Here is a 23,732-nt window from a genome sequence, read left to right as displayed (position 1 = left end):
GAAGCAGCACGCAAAGGGTCTGTTTATTCTCATATACTCAAGAAAGAGCCAGTCATCCAAACAGTTTACTCTAGAAGATTAGAATCCCCCACCCCCACCCGTATACAGGCAGGCTCCTGTGTCCACTTGTAAATCAGCACATTTCTCTCTGCGAACACGGCTGCCCTGCGCCATGCCTGCCCATGCGCCCAGGCTGTGAGGCCACGGCCGCTATATGGAAATCCTATCACATTTTTCATAGCTGCTTCTTAGACCAAGAGCTAAGGGAGAAAGTCCTGCCATAGAGACCTATGACAGACTACAGTGTCACTTAAGAGACTCACATGTTCTGGAGGTCTCATGCAGGATGCTATGCGGAAACCAGGACTCCAGGCTGAGCCACAGTCAAGCAGAAAAGAAATGGCATCACAAAAAAATACCATCTGAAACAGCATGGAATGTGGGAGAGAGCACTGGACTAGGAGCCAGGGTGCCAGGGTGCCAGCTAGTGACCCCCGGCGAGTACCTTCCTTCCCCTGGGCCTCAGCCATCTGCAGACAGGTTGTACTGGACAGCAGCTTCAAAGCTGCCTACACACCCCTCCAGCTCGGGACCTGCTTAGTCCACGGGATTCTGGTGGGCCTGATCTGGAGCTGTGACCAAGGCCAAATGTGTGCAGGAAATGGGGATTCTGGAGACCAAAGGAAGGTACCTCCAAGGTCCCCAACCAATTGAACTGGAAGCGGATGTACGCCCGAGCTTCTGGGAAGTAGGCAGGCCGAGCAAAGGAGAGTGGATGGTGTTAGCCAACACTAAGTGTGCACTTGCTGTGGACCAGGCAATCAATGCTCGGTGTGTAATATAGATTCACTCCTCTGCCACACGATCAGGCTGTAGGTGACTTTTACAGAGAAAATGAGGCACACAGAACTTCAGCGACGTGTCAACCGCTGGAGGGAAGAGCCAGGGTTTGGACTCAGCTGCCTTGGCTCCGGCATCTGTGGCCCTCACTCGTCACTGCCGGTTTTCTTGTCTCCATTGTGATAGGTCCAGAGCCATCACCCAGAACAAGCATTTGGCCCCCAGAGCGCTCATCAGCGGTGGGAGGCTGGCTCAGTCCAGTTTAAAGGACGGGAGCAGGACAGGCACTCGCAGCTCTGGCAGTCCTCTGACTAAACCAAGGCAGAAGGGACAAATGGAGGGGCCTGACTCTCCTCCTTTCCTCCTAGTGAGAGAAGAGCTGTCAGGCTTGTTGCATGGTTGAGTCAGCCGTCTCGAAACCATCTAATCGAAACCTCGCCACTGAGCCCCACTTCCCATCACGCGGAGGAGCTGCCCCATGTCCCTCCTTTATCTTCGTTTGCGAAGAGGCCTCTCCCCCGTTTCCCTCCCCCGCCACACACCCGGCTCCACCCCACCTCCTGCTGGAATGGACAATCATGGGTTTTAGAAATGGGATAAATCTGGAAGATGAATGTATTCATGAGCCCATAAAGGGGTCATGAATCACTGGCCCCAATTACTGCCTTCAGTCCTGACAGGATGAATTCCCTCAAGCAGATTCTCCTTGTCAGACAGACACGGGAGGCAGTGCCACTACGAGTCTTGGGCCACGGATAACATCATTATTCCACACCAGGCTGGTTGCAGTTTCCCAAGCCGCCTCCACTTAATTTGTGGCTCACTTCCGATGCTGCAGAGAAATAAAAGTAAAATTATGTGTGTGTGTACATGAGTGTGTGTGTGTGTGTGTGTGAGAGAGAGAGAGAGAGAGAGAGAGAAGAGAGGAAGACAAAATGGGGAAGCTTTCATGCCACATGGAAAGGAGACAAGATAAATGCTCTGAATCTGATTTCAAAAACTGTTTGAAAACCCTGTCCGGAATTGTCAGAAACAGCCCTGGCGTCCACGGGAAATGTATCATTGCCAAGCCCTGTGCCTCTGAACTCTGCAGCCCCCATCCTGCCTCCCAGTGACTTGTTTAGAACTACTTCAAATCAGAACAAATCACAGCCAACTTCACTCTCTCTCCAGCCCCTCAATCACTCGTAATCAGACCGTGTATTTTAGCAACAAAATCTTCCCTGGCTGAGCAGCTCATTCATCTGCCTTCTGCAAGCTCAACACCCTTTGAATGGGAGATGAGGGGAAAACCACCTGCTTCTCTGGCAGCCAGGGAAGCTGGGAGAAGGGGAGAGATTTCCAGCCCTCCTCTGCCTGCTCCATGACCAGAGGGAGCCCAGACCCACAGGAACAGGCAAGAGAGGAGGCAATCAACCAGGGGAGTGCTGGAGGGGGGGGGGGTCATCTGAATCCACATTTGTTGAACACCTGCCCTTCGCCAGACACCTGTATGGCCTCCAGGTTCAAATTCTATCACTGCTGTTTTTTCAGCCATGTGACCCCAGACACATGACCTAGTCCTGTGAGTAGAGAAGCAAACCCACAGAATCAATGACTAGAAGAAGCAGAGAATCAAGATTCGGATAGACCTGGTTTGATTTCTCACTCCAGCTCTCGGGAAGCAAGTCCCTTCTCTGAGCCTTATGTTTCTAACCTGTTAAATGGGGACAATAATACTTATGTTTAGAATAGAGACGGTAATACCTGCTTGGCCTCTCTCACAGGGTTTTGTAAGGATCAAAGGAGCAAGAGAGGTGAACACACTCCGAGTCTTACAAGCGAATGGCAGAGGTGTTATTTAAGCATTAGGAACCTTGTACAAACACCCATGCCCTTGGAACCAGTGAGCTCATGTGGCTCAAACTGCACACACTCAGGCCTGGGGCAGGGCCTGTTTCCAGGGACACCCACAGTTGAGAAAGGGGAGGCTTGGGAGGTTGCAGAAGAAGAGATCTCTGTCTTGCACAGACAGGGGAGGCCTGGGAGGTGCCTGAGGGGATCCTTCACACTTCTGAAGGGCCCTCCACAAGAACAGGGGCTGTCCTGCTCTGCATGGGACCAGTGGACAGAAGTCAGCAGAGGCTGTGCAGGGGGAGGGCCTTTGGGCCATTTCAGATGCCAAAATCGAAACCAGATATTGAGAGTGCAGACAGGCCCCGAAGCACATCCGATGTGCCCCCTCCGGTACCCCTCCCTGCGCATGTGCACGGTAGAAGAGGGTGGTGGGAGGGGAAGACAGGACAGGGAACATAAGGCTGAGGTCCCAGACCATAAGTAAGGCTGTTTCTAGACCTATAGGCCTACACAGACCCAAATGGCTGCTTTAGGGTCAAGGCCCACTGATGTTCTCTTAGAACCAGAGGCTTGGAGAGCACTAGACCACGTGCCAGACAGAAGGGACTCACTCCTTCCTCCAGCAAATTTTGCCTCTAAAAATTTGCCATCAGTTTGTGAGTGAAGGCCGAAACGGCCATTAAAATGACCTCATCTAGTCCCAGGCATAATGTAAATGCTCAGTAAATGCTAGCTATTATGGTTACACTAGAGAGAGAAGTTGTCACACCACACCGTGCCTCTCATTCGGACACGGCCCAGCAGGCTTTCCTGGCCCCTGGAATTTCGAGCCTCGAGCCATGTAGTGGTGGCCTGTGCTTAGTTTTCTGACCTCTCAAATGAGACCAGGGCAGATAATGTCTTACCACTGCCCAGTTCTTCAGAGTTACAGCCCCTGTATCTCAGAAAATGAGTCTCCCATCACCAGAGGCAATCAAGCAGAGCCTTTCTGGTTATAGGTGGAGGAGGAGGCAGTTGCCAAGGGAAGCGCAGAGGTGCCCTTTCACTCCCAAGATTCCATGATGCTCAGGACTGTGAGATGGACATGAGCATATGATGGGTCTGGGAGCAGGGAGCTAAAAGTCAGAACACCGTGAATGGGAAAGTAGAAGAGACTAGAGAACCCAGGAAGCCAAAATGATGATTTTAACCTAAATATATTTTCCTTCTTTTCTTCCTTGCTCCAGCACTGACCTGAGTTACTTGAATGAGGACAGAGGGCTTAATCAAAGAGTCCTTATTGAATGGAAATAGAACAGCACTTCCTTGCTTTTAAAACCATTCACTTTCCACCACCTACACCCTTCAGGAGAAAACTAGGGCTCTTTAACTTGGTACTCAAGATCCGCGTCAATCCTGAGCTAATATTTATTGAGTGTGTGTGTGACAGACACTATTACAGGCACCAGCTCATTTAATCTTTATAAAAACAACTCTGTGGGGTGGGTTCCCCTATTGTGACCACTCCAGATAAAGGAACCGAAGCCCAGAGAGGTCAATTAACTTTCTCAGGGTCACACAGCTAGTTAGTGATAGAGCTCGGACTTGAATTCGGGCTAACTAGTCCTTGCACTGCTGTTCTTAACCCATACTTTATTCAGCATGGCCTTGGCCTGCCTCTCCAGCCTCACCTTAACTTGCTCACCACTTGGAACTCTTGGCCAGTGCCACATGGATTGACCTACATTTCCCTGAGTACATCATGCTGTATTTTGCACAGGCTGTTCCCTCTCCCAAATGCCCTTCTTCCCACTCTTTCTCCCAAGTCCTACTTGTTCTTTAAGATCCAGTGTAAGGTCCCCCTACTCTTGGGAGCCATTTTTGAGCTCTGTGCACCCATGCCCGTCCCCACTCCACCTCCCCCATCCCCAGTCCAACACCTCGAAGCTGAGGATTTCCTTGTCATCTTCTTCTAGAACATGTCTCCTTTGTTGCTGTCTCCCAAGCGCCCAGCTTGATGTCTTGCGTTCAGTGGAAATGTACTATTTGCAGGGGCAGGACAGCAAATGGTTAGAGCTTAAGCTCTAGAACCAAAAGGGTCTGATTCAAATGTCCATTCTGCCATTTGTTAGCTATGTGACCCTGAGCAAGTCAGCCAGCTGTTTGGAGCCTCTGTTTCCTCTTCTATGAACTTGATTTAATAGTAAATAGATGCACCTGCAATGTCCTTGTGCTGATTCGTTGAGATCGCTCATATAAATTGATTAGCACAGTGCTTGGCATGCAGTGAGCAGATGGCCAATCAATGTTTGGAAACACCGCACCTCAGAATTGGGCTGGAATCAGACAGACTTAGTTCTGAATCCCAGCTTCACCACTTAACCATCTCTGTGACCTTGGACAAGTCACTCACTTTGAGTGTGTTTCCCCATCTAGCAAGCAGGCTTGCTCTTAGGGCTCAGTTCAGCAGACTTTTGTGCCTAGCACACAGCGAGCACTCAGTCGGTATTCCCTCCATTATGTAAGTGCGTGTTTGTTGAATTAGGCCTGCCATGGGCTCGGCAATGGCACTTAATGACATGAAATCTCACATGGGAGGCTGGCCTGGGCCAACCCAGAGTGAGACTGCGGGGTCAGACTCCCAGCTACAAGCATTCAAGGGAAAGAGGGCTCTGGGAGGATGGAGGGAGGGCACCGAACTGCCTGGACAAGAAGGGGCCTCTCTTGCTTTTATAGATCTGCCTTTCTCAAGAGGTGATCCCAGGTCACCTGTGGCATCTCTGGGAGGAGGTGTGGGCAAGGGATAGAGCACAGACTGGGGACCAGATAGCCCTAGCATAGGCTTAAGTTCTGCCATGGACCCTCTGTGTGGTCTTGGCAGGTTGTGTGCCCTCAGACTTTAAAACAGGATTATAAATGCAGTACCAATGCCATTGCAACATCATTGCAGAGAGCGTGGCTGCCGTTGCCACGTTTGAGACACCTTATAGGTAGGTGTTCGACAAAAGTCTGTTCCTGTGCCCTGTCTCCAGAGAAGTCCTGTACCAGTTCCTACGCCAGGACTGTGGGCTGAGCAGCAGTGCCTTTTAAATACACCAGTTCCAGGTTTGGAGCTGATGGGGCACGTGTTGGGGACAGCTGGGAGTCACAGCGTTGTGGAGGAGAATATGGCTTCATGAAAATAACATTTGGAAGTAATTATGGGAGCAATGGATCAGAACCACAGTCAGCTGCCAGCCATCCCCGGAGACAGAACTGGAGACGGAGGCTGAGGGTGGGGGGCCTTGCCTGGAGCTGGATTAGAGCCCCCCATGGGACATCAGGCTGGCCTCAGCCCTGCCCTCAAGCTGCACACCCTCTCTTACGATAAGACAGCTTGTCTGTGCAGGGATCCTCTGAGTTCTTAATCCTAACAGGATGTAAGTTGTTTTAAAAAGTCACATGAGATGAAAGGAGGAAATGGAATGAAATCAGGAGGCAAGTAAGGGCAGAAACAATAAGAACATTAGCAGTGGACAAAGCAAGAAGAAATTCCATCATGACATTCCAGTAGTCACCTGCTCTCTGTCCCCAGCCCTGGGCTGGGTGCTGTGGACCAAGACAGACGGGCCCTGACTCCTGTGCTCAGACGGGCAGAAGGTGTTGGAACGTGTGCTTTGCACTGTAAAGGAGGCATCACAGCATGTAAGGGATCATCAGTGCAGCTTTCAGATATGGGGGAAGATATCCTCGAAGAGGTGGAGCCTGTCTGGCATCCAACCTGGGCCTTGAGCCTGGTAGAGAGAGCAGTGACACAGGCAGTAAAGGGACAGAAGCTGCCAGCCGACTGAGCGGGCTCTGGGAGGACCACGCGGAGGTCAGCGTCAAATGACCTCCCCCAGGACTGTCACCACTTAGATGAGGCAGGCGGCTACCTCTGTGTGTGCCTGGAAGCCCAGGTGCTCACCTTGCACCACACGCGAACATTTCTGTGGTGCCTTGAAGTTCTAGAACTCTGACTGTTTAAGATCAGATCCCGCACAAAGCCTGGGTGTCCTTTGCTTTTAAGGCCAGCCTGTCAACAAATCCTTATCACGGGTCCCCATGCCCTGGCACGGGTCCCCATGCCCTGGCACGGCTGCACTCAGACCCCATAGCCAAGCCCTGGTGCTAAGGGAGACACTAACAGTCTCATCACTGTCTGTTTGGGATGCCGAGAGGGGCTCCTGGCTCACTTCCTGGCTCTAGCAGAGGCTAGAAGATGGCAGCTGCAAAAGCCCTCAGGATTGGAGGGAAATTTGGAGGGCTGGGCAGCCACCATCTGCCACATGGGCTGCGATGTCTGGGGTGACAAAACGTTGCCAAAGGGCTGCAACAGTGACCTCGGTTTCTCTTGAGCGTCCCTCCGGTGGCCCCCTCGTTCAGTGGAGAGCACAAGTAAGGGCTCTCGCTAGAGGCTGACCACCCAGTGCTGTGGTTGCCAGGAACCTAGGATAGTGTCAGCCCTCCAGGACCAGCACAGCAGCCATTCTTGTGCTGCCTCTCAGTGCCAGCCACCGCAGCAGGCTTTTCCCATATTATCCCATTTAAGCTGCCCCCAGCACGGGCAGCTGGGTCTTAATATTTACAGGGATCTGACGAGCAAACCGGACCCAGGGAGGAGGACTCTCCCAGGGGCACATCACTGAGTGCCAGTTCTGGGCTGCAAACCCCAAGCTTCCTGATTCCAACGCACGTAGTCTCGGCGTTCTGCACCTGGTCTCTCGGCTAGTGAGCTCTCTCTCCTCTCTGCCCCCAGAGTCAGCGAGTCGAGATGGCATCTCAACAAGAGATATCTCAGATGTCCCCATCTGAGAAAGGCTAGCTCCTTTCAGGGCCAGGTGAGACTCCCGCAGTAGCTGGGGTACCCAGCCAGGTGGAGGGCTGAGGGAGTGGGGTTCTGCCTGCCCCCGACCTGTTCCAGGACATCTTTCAAGTGGATAATGTGTGGATGAGGCCCCTTGATAAGGACCAAATCCCTTCCCGTTGCTTGGCAACCCCGCTTACAAGTCATAGCAGAGAAGTAATTTACAGGAATTCAAAGTGTCGCTAGAGGTTCTGCTGAGCCGAATTGGTGCAAAGAGGAGCCGTGATGATCCAAATCCCACCTTTGGAGGGAAGGAGGGGCAGAAGAAAAAGCTTCCACTCTCCTTACCTCGTAGTCGAGGGCCTTGAACTCAGGTGCATTGACCATTTTCTCTTATTTACTGATTCGACATTGACCCCCTACTATGTGGCAGGCCCTGTGCTGGGAGCCAGGCGCACAGTGACAGACGAGACAGATGCCATCTCTAGATGCACAGAACTCACAGAGGCAGACAAGTGAACAGAGGGTCACAACACATGTGACACAATAGGAGATGCATGGCGATTTGGGTAGGAGCCCCAGGGAGGGCAAGGGATACAAATATGGGCAAGTGAGGGCAGGGCTCATGGAGGTGACCAGTTAGCCACAGGGGGACGGCGAGTTTCCCAGTGAGGAGCCAGCATGAGTGAGGGTGGGCAGGGAGAGAGCCTGGCATACTTGGGAATTCCATGTGGTAGGGAAAGGGCTCCTGCTGAGGCTGCAGGATACACGGAGCCCAGGTCAGACAGAGTCCTGAATGCCAAGCAAAAGCACCTGGACTTTGGTATCCCAGCCCATGGGTGTTATTGACAGGGAGGACAGGGCACAAAATCTGTGTTTCAGGAAAACCACTCACTCTGGCTTTACTTTTACTATTGGAGGGTAGACTGGGGGAGAAACAAGAGGTGGAAGGGAGGAGACTGGGGGTATGGCAGCCAATTGGGACATTGCTAAAGGCAAGAACTCATGGGTCCTGAACTAAGGAGGAGACAAAAGGACAAATTCAAGAGACCGGAGGAAGTCAAATCCGCCCAGGAGGGAATGATGGACAGTAGGGACCTCGAAGGCGTCTGACGTGATCAACAGGTGGCGCCACTTGCTAGAGCTGGGGGGCTGGGATGCATCTGCTTTCAGGGAAATTTCCTCGGGTCCTATCCATCAGGATTGTTTTGGTTGCCAGTGACGGAAAGTCAGCTGGAATGAGATTAGGGAACATACTGATTCATGACCTTTAGGAAAAATAGGGTGGGGTGTAACGGAGCCGCAGTAGCCCTGCCTAAAAGGTCCATGGGGCAGCACCATATTGGACACAGAGCAGTGGAGGGGTTCTGGAGCAGAGCAGCAGAAGGAAACTGCAGACACCACACTGAGCTGAGCAGGATATTAGGATCCTTGGCCCAGAGCCCATCTTGACCTTCACTGTGGCTCATGTCACACTGCAGGGAGAGATGCCAAAGGGCAGTTGGGAATGGCAAGCCTTTTTGCAAACGTGGGCTGTGTTGTCCCCAAGAAGGGAGGAGGAGCCAGCACGAGGAAGTGTAAGCCACAGAAAAATAATGTTCTCTGCTCATTCCAGTACCTAATGGAAGTTGGAGACCCTCCTTCAGGAGCTACCTTTGGGAGCCCTTGACGCAGGGCGGCTCAGGCATATCCCAGATCTGCGCTTCCCTGACTTAGTCTGTCACCCAGCTGCAATGACTGAGAACTGCATCAAGACAGGTTTGGCCCCCAGGAGAGGACCAGCTAATGCACGCGTGCACGTATATCCCAGAGGCCAGGAAGGTCTCTGCAAACAGCCTCTTGGCAGAGAAACAAAGGGCCATTTGCACTGGCGGCCTGCAGTGCCTCTCTCCCCAGCAGATCCAGTTCTCTGGGCCACTGAGTCTCCCCGGCTCCCTTCTCCAGCTCAGGAAGTGACCCAGGCAGCAGGTCAACCCAACCTGGGGTGCAGTGTGGCACAGAGGTTAACCACCTGGGTTTGACTCTCAGCTCTGAGTCAGTGGGCAGCATAGGGTGGGCTCGCCTCTCTGAACCTCAGTTCTGCCCTTGTAGAATGAGGTGAACCACCTCAGCAGTGGGAGCTCGTGGGTCTTTCCAGATGTTCTGCCATGCCCCTGGCGCCAGCTGCCTGCCCCCTCTTCTCCATCTTGTCTCTGCGCATCCCGATCCCTGCGTCCTTATGACTGTAGCAGGTCCTTTAGCCCTTCTGGCCCCACTCTTCCTCAAGATTATCAAGCCTGTGCTCCTATTTCTCTATTTTCTTGTCATTTCTCAGTTAACAATTTCTGTGGCAGATAGGGGGAGAACCAGATAGACCCAACCCATCTTTATTTTTTTTATTGTGGCAAAATATGCATAATGGCTGTTTTCACCATTTTAAAGTGTACATTAAGTATGTTCGCAATGTTGTGCAACTATCACCACAGTCTAGTTCCCAAACTGTGTCATCACCCCCAAATGGAAACGCAGTACCCATGAAGCAACCCTTCCCCGAGCCCCTGGCAACCAACCATCTGCTTTCTGTCTTTGTGGAGCTGCCTATTACAGTATTTCACATTAGTGGAATAATCCCACACGTGGCCTTGTGTGTCTCCCTCCTTTCACTTGGTACCTGTTTTCAAGAGTCATCCGTGGTAGGGACGCCTGGGTGGATCAGTCGGTTAAGTGTCCAACTTCAGCTCAGGTCACGATCTCACAGTTCGTGAGTTTGAGCCCCGCATTGGCTCTGTGCTGACAGCTTGGACCCGCTTTGGATCCTGTGTCTCCCTCTCTCTGCCTCTCCCCTGCTCATTCTCTCTCTCTCTCTCTCTCAAATAAATAAATGTTAAAAAAATTTTTTTCAGAAGGTCATCCATAGTATACATTCATCAGTGTTCCATTCCTTTTTACAGCAGGTAATATCCCGTAACATGGACAGACCACAGTTTATCCCTTCATTTATCCATTCATTGATTCATGGACACTTGGGATCTTTCCGCCTTTTAGCTCTCACGCATAGTGCTGCTATGAACGTTCATGTGCCCGTTATTGTCTGCGCACCTGTTTCCACTTCTCTCGGGTGTGTGCCTGAGAGTGGAGTTGCCAGTCATGGCTCTGAGTTTCACTTACTGAGGCAGTGCCAACGCTTCCCACAGCGGCTGCACCACTCTGCGTTCCCACCAGCAACGGACAGGGGTCCTAACATTGCCACATCCCTGCCGAGACTTTCTGTCCTCCGTTGTAAAAAATTACAGGCGCCCTCATGTGTGTGCAGCACATTTTTTTTTTTAACCTCAGCGGGCACCAGTCTCTGTCCACAGCCTGTGAAATGCTGACCATGTTTGCTCGCCAGTCAGTTTGCTGAGGAACAGGAGGGTGGGAGGGGCCTGGAGTCCCATGGCCTGAATTTGGCCATCTCGGACTCCTTTCCTGTGGGTTTGGCAGTTTGGGGACCGGGCATGGCAGGCCATGTGACACATCTAGTACACGTGCACGACCTCATTTAGTCCTTAGAACAACCCTTATTAAAATTCATAACCGTTGCCTCACCAGCCTGTGTCAGTGGGGCCATAGCCACAATCATAATTTAAATGCCCCCGGCTTGTATTTCCACGTCAGCTACGAACGCGGCATCAGCTGTTTCTTTCTCCTGCTGCTCTCGTTCCTCTCCCCTGAAGCACTGCTTTGTCCGAGAAATGGCTCCCTCCCACGAGGCAGTGCCCTTGGCTGGGGCCAGATGCCACAATGCTTCCCTCTCGCTGCCCTGCTCCTCCTACATGCTCCCTTCCCCTGGGGTGTGTTCTGTTAGAGGAAATGCTTCGGGTCCCCTTGCCGAGGCCCATGGAGGGACCACGCCCGGTTCAGCCGCGTGCCCAGACACGGTCGATTCCTGGCTTGCGTTCTCAACAGGACGACCCCATCTGGCTCTCCTCCGAGTCCTGAAAGGCAAAGGGTATGGCCGTGTAGTTGAACCGCCGTGGTTTGGATCCACTTATGAGCCATAGTCACTTTCAATTCCTGTCTTTAGCCTCCTGTGGCTCCATTTTCTCATGGATGAAGTGGAATCGTGGCGACAACTCCTAATTCATAGAGCAGAGGTGAAGAATGAATGAGTGAATCCTTGCAAAATGCTTAGAATAATGCCTGATGCACAGCAAGTGCTCATTTAACCTAAACATCACTATCTAATATAAACAATCATTTACTGAGTGATGAATATATACCAAACCCAGGGCTAGGGCCCTCTCCTGTTTTTGCAATGACCCTAAGAGGTAGGTATCCCAACCCCCACTTAGCGGACGAGGTCATGAGGCACCCAGCAGTGAAGGACAGAGCCTGGAGGACGACTCTGGATCTGTCTGCCTCTAAAGTCCGTGTTCGTTTCACTCATGGCCAAAAATATGCAGTGTCTTCTTTCGTGCAGTCAATCCCCACCTCCTGAGTGCTCTGTTTCAAGGAGGTCCCTTTTGTTTGCCTGAAGATGGCAGTAGATGAACCGTCCAGGACACTCCAGGGTCACAGAAGGGTTGTATAGAGACAAGGTGAAGGTCATAGCTGAGTGATTAGGACAGAGATCTCTAATGCAGGGTCTGGTTAATTTCCAGCTCTGTCAGATTCGATGTGAATTATTTTTCGCACTCCCCATAAAACTCAGTAAAATCCTCCTGATTTGCCAGTGCTTTTAGAATTGAATCTGTGTGGGGGGAGTATATGTTTCCTGTGGCTGCTATAATAAATAGCCACAAAGTAGATGGGCTGCAAGAAACAGAAAGGAATTCTCTCACCATTCTGGAGGTCAGAAATCTGAAATCAGTATATCTGGGCTGAAATCAAGAAATCAAAGTGTTGTCATGGCCTCATGCCCTCCAACGGCTATAGGGGAGATCTGTTCCTTGCCGGTCCCAGCTTCTGGTGGCGATCACTCTTCCTTGGCTTGTGGCCGCATCCCTCCAACGAGTGCCTCCTTGGCCACATTGCCTCCTCCTCTTCTGAATGTGTCAAACCTCTCTCTGACTTCCTCCTATAAAGACACATGGATTTCATTTAGGGCCCTCCTGGATAATCCTCGGTGGTGTCCCATCTCAATACCCTTATTTTTGTTGCATTTGCAAAGTCTTTGCTGTATCAGGGAACATCCACAGCTTTAAGGGATTATGATAAGGACATCTTGGGGGCCATTATTCAGCCTGTTGTAAGAAGGATGGAATGAAGGATATGGCCTCAAGATGGGTGTGAAGCTGGAAACTGGGCTGTCTGGAGTGGCTGCTTCACACTCAGGTCATACACAGGATCACACTACCTTTAGCAAACGGGAGCACTAGGGCTAGAACTGGGTTTTCTGAGCCCAGGTCCAGTGCTCTCGCCACTACAATTCAGCACGTGGTTCCCACCTGTTGTTCCACTAGGTCTTCCATGGTCACGTCCTTTGAGTTAGGGCCTGTCTGGGTCACCTGGATGCTATCTGGAAGGTTTGCACCTGACGGCCTATGCTATGGCTAGCAGAGGGAGGGACAGGGAAAGAGTGGGGCCCAAACCTATACAGAGTTCTGTCTGACACACACCCCATATCCTGCCCCCTTCCCCAGCCTCCCACAGCTGTTGCTCAGGACCCAGACTCTCCTGAGAATGAGGACACAGCTAACCTCATTCCAGGTAAGACCCCTTTCATCCAGCCATCATTGTTGTTGATAAGCAAACCCGAGAGAAGAATAAAGTGTGGTGAAGGGGAAGGGGCATGCATCCAGCTGGACGAGCTCTGAATCCAAAGGCAGCAGATTTGTTGGATTACACATTATAGTCGCGTGAAGATGGTTGCTAAAGTCAGATGGCATCGTGTGTGACCTCTGCTTCTCCGAGCCTCCGTTTACTCACCCATAAAAGGGGGAGAACTCTGTCTACCTGACAGACTCATAATGAAATTAGCATGAAGGTGAAATTCGGCGACCTCACTTTGTTCAGGGAAATGACAGCCACAAGGCCATATGGCTCCTTCTGCAGGAGGAAAGGCTTCTCTGCTGGAGGAAAAGTTTAAAACCCAGGATTAAGGCCCTCGTCGGAAGCACATTCCTGGGTGGAGGCAGGGAAGCTGCTCTGGCTCGGAGTCAGGGCTCTGTCGGCCTGGGTTCTGTGCTTTCATCATTACCTTTCATCACTTTCCCACAGGGAGATGTCTGCTTCCTCCCAGTGTGGTAGCAGTATAATGGGGTCTCCCAGTGCTCCCCACAGCGTCTTGCTCTGGGCAGGAGAAGCTGGTCACCGCGGTGTGTGTTGTTCACGGTGTCTCCTGCAGAACCGTGGACAGCAAAGACCAGAAAAGAGAAAGCTGTTTCCCCACGGGGACGTCTTATCGCACACAATGAGAAAGCGCTTCCTTTCTTCCTTCCAGTCACATGGGAGAGTCAACAGAGATCAATGACAGCCACGAGGCTATTTTTTTCCCTGATCATAATTATAATAATCACTTCCATTTATCGAGCTATGTCAGGCACCGTGCTAAGCACTTCGCTGCGTGTGTTACCGCATGCAGTCTCTGCAAAGGGCTTATGAGGCAGAAGTTATTATTTTACAGATGAGGAAACTGATGCGTAAAAGGGTTGAATTTGAATCCCTTGTCAGCCTAACGCTGCAATCTAAACTCTTAGCCCCTTCACTGAAACTTTCGATAGCCTATTTTTTCTTGCATTGCACAAGGTTTTTGGTGATGTGTACAGACATACAGTTCAACAAAATTTTTTTAAGTGCAGGTTTGCTCTTTTTTTGTGAGGGAGGAAATTGTGACAAATGGGCAAATGCAAATAGGAAAAATAAAGGGAAGCCGGGCATAAAGTTAGAATGGAAAACGCTCCTGGAGTGGCTCCTGACTTGGCCACTTGGCTGCGAGCTTCCTTGCTGCCCCTGCAAAGAAGGAAGCAAGGTCTGTTATGCAAATCTCCACAGGAGTGGTTCTCAACATATGGTCCCGAGGCCGGTAGCCTCAGCATCGCCTGAGCACTTGTGAGATGTACAAATTCTCATGATCCAGCCCAGAATTGGAGGTGAGGTCCAGCCATCTGTGTTTTAACAAGCTCTCCAGGTGATGGTGATAACCCATTCCAATCTGTGAACCACTTTCCTTAGAATGAGAACACACTATTTCCTGACGTGGATGTCTAGGAAAGATTTCTTGCAAGCCCTTTGCGATTATTCTAACCAAATCCCTATTGTAAACACCATCGTGAACGTGCAAGGGCTGGTTCCTTAAGTTTCCCCTCAGTGTCGACCCAATGGAGACTTAGGAAGGCACAGTTCAGTGAAAGCAGCTCCAGAGGGCCCAAGAAGTGTCTCTGGACACACAGTACGATGGCCTGGCTTCATGCTCCTGCACAGCCCTGAGACTGAGAAGCCCGGCGAGCATCCTTGCATAGCTGGTAGAAGCCAGGACTTCGGAGCCAGGCTGACCCAGATTTGAATCCCAGCTACGCCTTTCATTAACTGAGTGGCTTTGGCCGGTTTCCAAAATTCCCTCCCTCCCTGTGCTTCAGTTTCTTCATGTAGAAAATGAGAGAATATTCTACCTATTGTGTGGAGTTGTTCTAAAAATTCAGTGGGCTGATGGGCAGTATGTTTAAATGGCCGCTAATATACTTAACAAGTGGCCCAATGATGGCCCAGTGAATCATGCAAGCCGCCAGCCTGTATCCGTGTCTCCTGCCACCATCAACAGTGGGATGCCCCCCATTCTCCATGGAGGACTATTCTAGAGATGCCTATTTCAAACTTCATGAGCTCCTAGTATGGGCCGGGTTCTTTCACATAAATCATCTCGTTTTGCCTCTTCAACAACTCTGCACTCTAGCTATGATTGCCCATATTCTGCACCAGGAAACTGAGGTCCCCCAAATGAGCTGACTTTTCAAAAGTCACACAGGGAAGAAGCCCCAAAAGTAGGACTTGATTCCAGGTCTCTGGCTTAGCAGTTTGACTCTGATTTACCACTTGTTTCCTGAGGATCTCAGACTTGCTCTCTCAGGCTCCCTGGATTCGAGGAGAGATGGCTCTCAGCCCCAGTGCACGTGGGGAAGGAAGGCAGCTTTCAGCATCCGAGCAGGACCAGGCATCTGAGCTCATGTGGTTCAAACCCCTGGTTCACAGTTGTGAAAGCCCAGGTGCTGAGAGGGGCTTTGCTTGTCTGGGGTCCCTAGAGAGACCTCAGCGGATCCAGTACTCCAGCTGTCCACACCTGGTGCTCAGTTCTCTACCCCATACCGCACAGCATCTCTGAAAAGTGAAGTTAATTCCCATGAAAACCAGGCCACGAAAGAGTGTAGCAAGAGTCCAAGGGCAGAGAGTTAGGGCCAGTTGCTCAGAGCAAGAAAAGGTCAGATGATGTGGAACCATCCATATAGCCCTTGTGGGGAGGTACCAAACCCACTCGGGGTCAGGGCCACAGAGACATGTATCTGTGCAGCCTCCCTTCTTTCCTAGAGTCCACGACCACGGCTACCTTCCAGGAAGCCAGCACACCCACCTCCAAAGCCCACCCTGCCCCACTCCCAATGTAAACCCTTCCTGACCTAGCTCACACAGGAAAGGCAGGGACTTTGGAGTCAGGCTGGAGTTCCCAGTCACTGTATTGGTCAAAGCAAGTCACAGAGCCAAACCCCGAGTCAGTGGGGCTGGAAAGGGAGGGAGTGAAACATTACGATAAACGATGCGATCTGCCACATCCACCTTGCAGGGTGGTTGAGAGGGAGGATGTGCTCATTCACTTACTCCATGTGTATTTATTAAATACTTGCCTGGCACTGCACTGGGTGCTAAGAGGCAGCAGCACACAATAGGCACAAATCTCTGCCCGCATGGAGCTTACATTCTAGTGAATAAACCCCTTGATTTATGCACAGACATTTACTGGCTGTTCACCCTGTGGCAGGTTTGGACAGATCCTGAAGACAAAGATGTCCACGGCAGAATCCCTGTCCTCAGCGAGCTTATGGTCCACGGGGAACTGGACATACAGACGCCCAGTTACCACTCAGAAGGGGCAGGAGGCCAAAGGCAGGCATCAGCTCCAGAAAACACCTGGCAGAAAGCACACTCCCGCTCTGAGCCGCTGCCCCCCACTTGCCTCTCCCAGATCTCCTGCCCAGCCACAGGCCTGGCTTCCAAGGGCCTGGGCCAGCCAGCTTCCCAGAATGCTGGCAGCTCACAGCCGGTCCCTGCTGGGCACAGTGCGGAGGAATTAAGCGCAATTAGCGAACTAAGCCATCAGGAGGAAGAAGCACTCGCTCCCCCCTTCTGAGACTAACGGGGGTGACTGGAGAGGAGGTTCACACAGCCTGGGAACCTCAGTGACAGCAAATGACAGCAAACAGGCCCTCTGCCTGCAGAACTGAAAAGGCACTGCTTCCTTGGGGTGAACCGGAGGTCAGGGATCAGACAGCCCTCCCCAGAGATTGCTCCCATTTTCCTGAGTCTAGGGAGAAGGAGCAAATTCATTTAATGGTGTGGAGTGTCGTTGTCAGGGCGGCAGGAGAACAGACTGATGGTCCTGCCCCGGACTAACGAGGTTAGGTTCAGCTTTTAGCGAATGTGGCCAGCATAATTCAGGGAACTCAGTTTGACCCATGGTCTACCCTCTTTCAGACAATGGCTCTGTGTCCTGCTCTGCTCTTTTTGGGTGTGCCAGAAACCTAGGGCTGACTCCCCATCTACCCCCAAGGGCTAATCAGTTCGTGGGCTCTGCTGGTTCCTCCCCCTAAGTCTTTCTGCCTCTCCCTGGATTGTTGCAACAGCCCCTTCAGGTCCTGGACTGAGTTCTGGAACCATCCACTCTTCACCCAGCAAAGAGGTTTTTCTAGAATTCACAGCTGATCATGACTGTCTCCTGCTAAAGACCCCCGACCCAGAGCCGTGTCCACCTCTCACATTTCAGTGACTATCGTGTCAGATCTCTTTGTCCTCAAATCACCTGTCTCCACCTGGCAAACACCTGCTTTGCCCTAAAATGCCAGCTTCAATCTCCCTTCCTCTGCTGAGGCTTGTCTCTTTTTCTAACCTGCCCTTTCACCAAATTAGTGGTGATCACTAATGCAATTTTGATACCAGAAATATACTCTATTCCTGTTTATGTACTACATGGATAGCTGTGCTTTAAACATAGTAAGAGTAAGATTTTTTTTTTCACACACACCCGCATCCCTGGGAAGAACCAATTTTCACCCCCGTGGAGATGCTGTTATCCCCACTGAGGTGTGTGCTGTGCACTAGAGCCTTCATATGACAAATTTTTGTAATCAGTCCCATCGGATTTTAGGGGAGAAAAACAACTCAGCAGGACAGAAACGTGTTTTGCATGGAGACGTCTCTTACAGGAAGCCTCCCATCCACCGTGAGCCAGAACTGAGTTTCCTCACATCGCTGCATTTGCTGTTTTCCTGACATTCGTGCCACCATCTTTGTGCATGGATTTCCCACATACGTTTACAAGCTCCTTGAGGGACGGGCCTGTGTCTACATTGTGTACTTCCCCTTGTCAGTGCCTGGTGCAGAGTAGGAGCCTCACAGGTGGTTAAAGCAAGATAGAACGTGGTGGCTGTTTTGCCCCAGCCTGGAGATCCAGCACCACATACATTTGTGGGAAGTCACCACCTTCCCCCCCCCCCGGTACAGCACACCCAGACATCATCAGCTCTCAATCAGGAACACCGAACAATTTCATTAAGGCAGTGGTTCCGTAACAGAAGCACGCCAGCACCGACTGACAAGCCCATAATAACATTTTAATGGCCTGAGTTCAATTCCCAATAAATTACTTAAGTTTCTGCAATAATAGAGTTGGCATTTTCATTAATACTCCTGATTAATTGTCTGTCCTAAAAAAAAAAAAAATCCCCATTACAATCATGATCTTGCTCGTTTCTTGCAGACAGAATCCCAGCAGTGTGAGGTTTTCCCCCAGATTAAAGTTGCAGGAAGGGCAAAACGAATTCTCTACCGCCTGGCACCCTACACAGCCGTGGGATCAGAGGAATGCCAGCTGAGTCTGGCACTTGAATCCAGATCTCACCATGTGCTGCTGGGGCCTTGAGCTACTTGAACTGCCTTGGTTTCCTTACCTGTCAAGTGGGGTGATAATAATACTTACCTCGTATGGGTGCTGTGAGGATTAATTGAATTGATGCAGGTTAAGTCCTGTCTGGCACATAGTAAGCGCTCAATAAACAGTGTCTATTCTTTATTTCATTTTGGTGGTGGTTCTACTATCTCTCCGCCAGAAAGCTCAGAGAGCTGTGTCACCTCAGAAGAGGCAGAATGGGGATGTGTGGGAGCAGGTTACTTTAGTAGTGGCAGCAGCCTTTGAAGAAATATAATTTCAGCCTTTGGAGTAGCAGAAATCTGCAAATTCAGATTCATATCCTGGCTCCACCAATGGCTGACTATGGGACCCTTTTCCCACCAAGCCTCCCCAAAAAGTGACGATGATATTTTGAGTTGCAAAACGTAGTTTTGAGAATTGGAGAACACGTGTGGAAGCACCTAGTGCTTATAACTGTTCTTTCATTTTTTTTTTTTTGGTTTATTTATTTATTTTGAGAGACAGAAAGAGAGCGAGCACATGCAGGGGAGGGGCAGAGGGAGAGGGAGAGAGAGGGAACCCCAAACAGACTCTGCATTGTCAAAAAGGATCTCAGGAACCATGAGATCATGACCTGAGCCGAAATCTAGAGTCAGACACTCAACCGACTTGAGCCACCCACGTGCCCGGAGATGACGCGTTTTAGCATGCCTTCTCTATGTTTTAATGTCCCTTGACTTTTTCCAAAGCTGGTTTTGCTCATGACCAATTCCATAAGAGGTCTCCAACAAAGGTAACTCTGGATCCTATAAACCACATCCGCTCTTGGAAAGTCCCATTGCTCATGCACAGCAAAGGCTCTCCTGCGGGAAAGACTGGGTTAATTTCAGTAGCCCTGTTCCCTAAGCTCAATGGAATCACCCATCTTTTTTTTATGGCCCGCCAAAGGTTCTGCAGACAGACTCCAGGAAATGCAGGTCTTACCCACCCTCTGTGCAGGAAAGACAAAGACGAGCAAGTTAAAGCAATCGCATTTATTGTGCGCTTACTTTTCCTTTGAGGTGGAGGAGAAAGTAAATAAGACGAAGGAGAGAATTACAACCAGAGATGTGAAGCAGTTGTCCTATAGGGAATGTTCTGTTTGCCCAGGGAGAAGGTTTTCAGAATATAAAGCACCAGTTTTTCCCCCTAAACATCCCTGGGGAGAAAGGAAAGAGAGAGTGAAAGAAGGCCTCCAACGGACCACTGGAGATGGGAACATTTCTGTTGGTTTCATTTACATAAGTGTCCTTGGCAATTTGTCCCAATTTGTCTCATTACAAATGATGTAAACATCCGGCGCAATCACAGACAAAATGGGACAGTTTAAATGCTGCCTGATTAAAAACCCTGGGTTGGCTGCAATGACTTACATGTGTGTTAACGGTTTCCCTACAAGGACCTTGGTTGCAAAGTTCTGGAACCTTCAGGGAGGGTCCCCAGGCCTAGGGAGTGTCCCCTGTGGCTGCAACTCTCCACATAGAGCCTAGTAAAGATACACAATCTTCTCTATATTTTTATGCCAAAAAAGGAAGGAAGGAAGGAAAGGAAAGGAAAGGAAGGAGAGGGAGGGAAGAAGAAAAAGAAAACTGACATTTTCTCCTTTGCCATCTCATTGGTGGTCAGGGCAGTGTAACTGAAGGGACTGGAGAACTGAAATTCAAATCCTAGTAATGGTACTCCATTTATGTGTGTGACCTTAGACCAGTCACATCATTTGACTAAGCCTCAATTTCCTAGGCTGTCAAATGGGGATGACAATTTGACATCTGGGCTGCCTCACACTGTTGTGGAAACATCACCTAACCAGAAACTTCTTAAGGACAGAGACCCTGTCTTGTCCATCACTGTAGCCTTAGAACCTGAATGGTGCCTGGTACATAGTAGACACTCAATAAATAGTTACTGAAGGGATGGATGATTGAATGAGTGAGTGACTCTCTGGGCAAGAGATCTAATCTGAAAAGCGCCGTACCAATGAGAAGAGGACCCTTTGACTGGTTAACGTTCTCCTCTCCCTTCCCAACAGATGTAATGCCACCTCCTCGTTAAACCCTTCCCCAGTGCCTCAGCCAAAGTTGGCAGAGTCAGGCCCCAGTGTGTGATCCAAGTTTGTAGCCTGCCTCATGACTCAGGGCAAGTGATTGAACTCTCTGAGCCTTGGCTTACTCATCTGTAACCCAGGAAGAGTGAGCCCTGCCTCTTGCAGGGCAGTCATTGAGGGGTCAGGGCCTAATGGACCCAAACAGAGCCTTGCTGGGAGACTGGGCAGGAGGCACACCGGGAGGTCTGTTGGATCAGAGTTCTTGGCAGGCCCTGAGAAGCTCACAGTCAGACCCAGGGTGACACGGACTTGGACAAAGTGATTCCCATGTGTGAAGCTGGACTGAAGGTACTGGCAGTGTCCATCAGCATCCAGGACAGAAACACTAGGTTCCTGTGCTGTGTCAGCCCCAAACACCAGAGACAACCGAAAGCAGTTGAGAGAAGTCATGATCAGAACTCAGGCCTTCTGGCTTTTGCTGTTCTTGCCCCTTAATTAGTTGCTGTGTGACCTTAATAAAACCTCTTGCCCTCTCTGTGCCTTTACCTAACAGCCTGTAACGGGAATGATAGTTCATGGTGCTAGGGAAAACTAGAGGATTCTGCAAGTTCCTGCCACAGTTAACACTGGATTCTGAGCTAGGGATCTTCAGACCTAACCGTGCCGGCATCCCCCATCACAGACCTCCAGATGGGAGGAAGGGTGAAAGGTCTAAAGAAGGAGATGGAGGTAGGGAAGCAACAGAGCCGGAACCCCCTCAGCAGATGGCAGGAGCCGGGGCAAGTGACCCAAGGCCCTGACCCAGAGCCTACCCCTTGCTAACCTCAAGAGTGTTACGAACTACAAACCTCTGAGTCTCAGTTTACTCATTTCAAAAACGGAAATAAAAACACATACCGTGCAGTGTGTTGTAAAAACGAACATAGGGCTTGGTTCGTAGCACATGCCCAAAGAACATCGTTCCATGTTCTTTCCCCCAGGAGCACTTTATGGTGGACATTGGGGTGTCTTCTCAACATCCATCCGCCCTTGCCTTGTACTGTCCCAGCTGGGATGACATCACCCCACCTCCAGCTCTGGAAGGGGGCTCCGATGGGTGTGCACCCGGCAGTTTAATCCCATTGGTTCCCTTGGCCTTAACCACTGGTGTAGGGAAGGTCCAAGACCTAACTGTTTCAATAAGATTTGAGCTCAGAAATCTAGTTTGTTGATTAGGAAGACAGAAGCATTCTCTGGAAGGAGTTTAGTGCAAAAATGAGGGCTGGGGCTATTACAGCCTTTTTACTACCTTGGAGGGACTCGCCATGAGTCCCTAATAGAACTAACATGAGGATGAAGCAAGCATTACAGAAAATGATGCTGAGGGCTGATCGAACCATACCTGAAATCTGTATTTGGACACCTTAGATCCAGGAGCTAGTGAATGCCCTCTATTACTTAAACCAGATAAAGTTAAATTTGGGGAGAAATAAAACAAGAAGCATCCTAACTAATAAAAAACCTTCACGTACTCACCATGCCTGAACCCACCCCCGAGTCTACAGGGAGCTTGTCGCAATTTTCATAAACCTATTTAGATATGCAGATTCACCCACATTAATTGGCTTTCCAGGGAATGGTTTCTGCTCTTTCTTAAGTGGTCTGAAACTGAGAGCAGTACAGGGATTCTCCTCATGGACCCAGGAATCCTCTTGGCCAACAGCCTGTACACCCTGCTTCCTGGGACCTTGTGCTTCCGTCCCTAGCTGAGGGACTCTGCTGTAGGACAGGTGTCCATCTCCTGGATACACAGGAAACCAATGGCAGGAAGCTGGGAGGAGCAAGATAGGGCCACAGACTCAGACCTGGAAAGGAGCTTCCACAATTCCCTCTGCTTCCTTGCCTTCCTGCTTGTGGCCCTGGCAGGAGGACGCCTGGCAAAGAGAGACCAGGAAAGGTCTTCGGACTTGGCTGGGGCTGTTGGCGACTTTCTCTGGGCCAACACGGGCTGTCTGCGACACTCTGTGACCCGGTGCGCTGCAAGCATTGGGCTCCTGGGTGGAGGGCTCTTTGCCGGGCTTTTGTGGATAGATGCCCCTGTCAGCTCCCCATGCCCCCCCACTTCTGGCCCCCCTCGCCCCTGCTTGGCCCCTCTCGCCTGGCAGCAGCTGCCTGGGCAGGGTGGGGAGGGTGTCTCACACAGACCCTTCCAGCCTGCCTACCTTCCTCAGAGTGCCCCTGGCCACAGGGAGCTCCTAACCTTGCCTTACCAGATGGCAGGCATGCAGCCCGCCCAGCTGGCCTCTCTCTTTAGGCTGCTTCCATGTGTCCCAGCCTCCTGAATTCTCCAGCGGGGGTTCAGCCTCCAGGCTCTATGTCCGCAGACACCCCAGTCCCCAGGGACACCGGAAGCTCTCTCACGGGCTCTGTCACCACGCTTCAGGCCTGTATGTCCAACTCAGGGCTCCCCTTCACATGAACACTCTCATCTCTGGGAGGGGCTCTCCTCGCTGCCCACTACTGAGCTGTGGCCTGGGGAGCACCCCTGCCTGGAGGGGAAGGAGAAAGTCCAAAGCACTCTCTACCACTGCAAAGCTCCTTCTATCCGCTTGGGAATGCCTGGCCTTTGCTTGTATATCTGGGAGGGAGATGGTCACAAAACCCATCCCACTTTCTCTCAGCAAGTCTAACGTGCATCCAACAAGCTCAGTTCTATTTATGTATACAGAGCTGCTTCCCAGCCATTGTCCCGGATTTTAAGCTTTCGCCAGAATCCTGGACAGCAGGAGGTCTCGTTCCGCCTTCTGTCACAGTGATTTCAGGGAGGGCAAAGCATTCGAAATACCTACTGCGCAGGAGCCGAGGTGGGAGGGGAACTGGGCCGCACTGCTAGGAGGCCGCCTGGAGCCCCGGAGCCACAGCCAGGCTGCAAGCATCCAGACCATGCAGACAGACCTTGGAGGGTGAGGCAAAGTCCCCCCACCCCTCCCCACCATGGGAACCGCCTCTCTGGATGGAACAGAACAAGAGGCCCCAAGTGTAGTGCGTGCTGGGGTAAGTGGCATGGGGTAAGGTCAGAGTGGAGGCTGGCCTAGGCCTGCAGGGTCTTGCAGTGC

At 51.0% G+C, this 23,732-nt stretch overlaps 1 protein-coding gene across 6 annotated transcripts in view; it reads left to right on the top strand.

Moving 5' to 3' along the window:
- Positions 1 to 23,732, top strand: part of KCNIP1 (potassium voltage-gated channel interacting protein 1) — a 343,533-nt gene that overhangs the window by 218,593 nt on the left and 101,208 nt on the right. Inside the window, exon 1 of one of the 6 annotated variants that reach the window (XM_019839086.3) lies at positions 23,517 to 23,670. The exons of the other annotated variants lie outside the window; for them this stretch is intronic. The gene's annotated coding sequence lies outside the window, so the exon portion shown is untranslated. Of the gene's footprint in view, positions 1 to 23,516; positions 23,671 to 23,732 lie in introns of those variants that run through there. 6 annotated transcript variants of the gene reach the window in all.

The sequence above is a fragment of the Felis catus genome, chromosome A1 (assembly GCF_018350175.1).
Source record: "Felis catus isolate Fca126 chromosome A1, F.catus_Fca126_mat1.0, whole genome shotgun sequence".
NCBI classification, from domain to species: domain Eukaryota; kingdom Metazoa; phylum Chordata; class Mammalia; order Carnivora; family Felidae; genus Felis; species Felis catus.
This window is presented reverse-complemented; position numbering and strand designations above follow the sequence as displayed.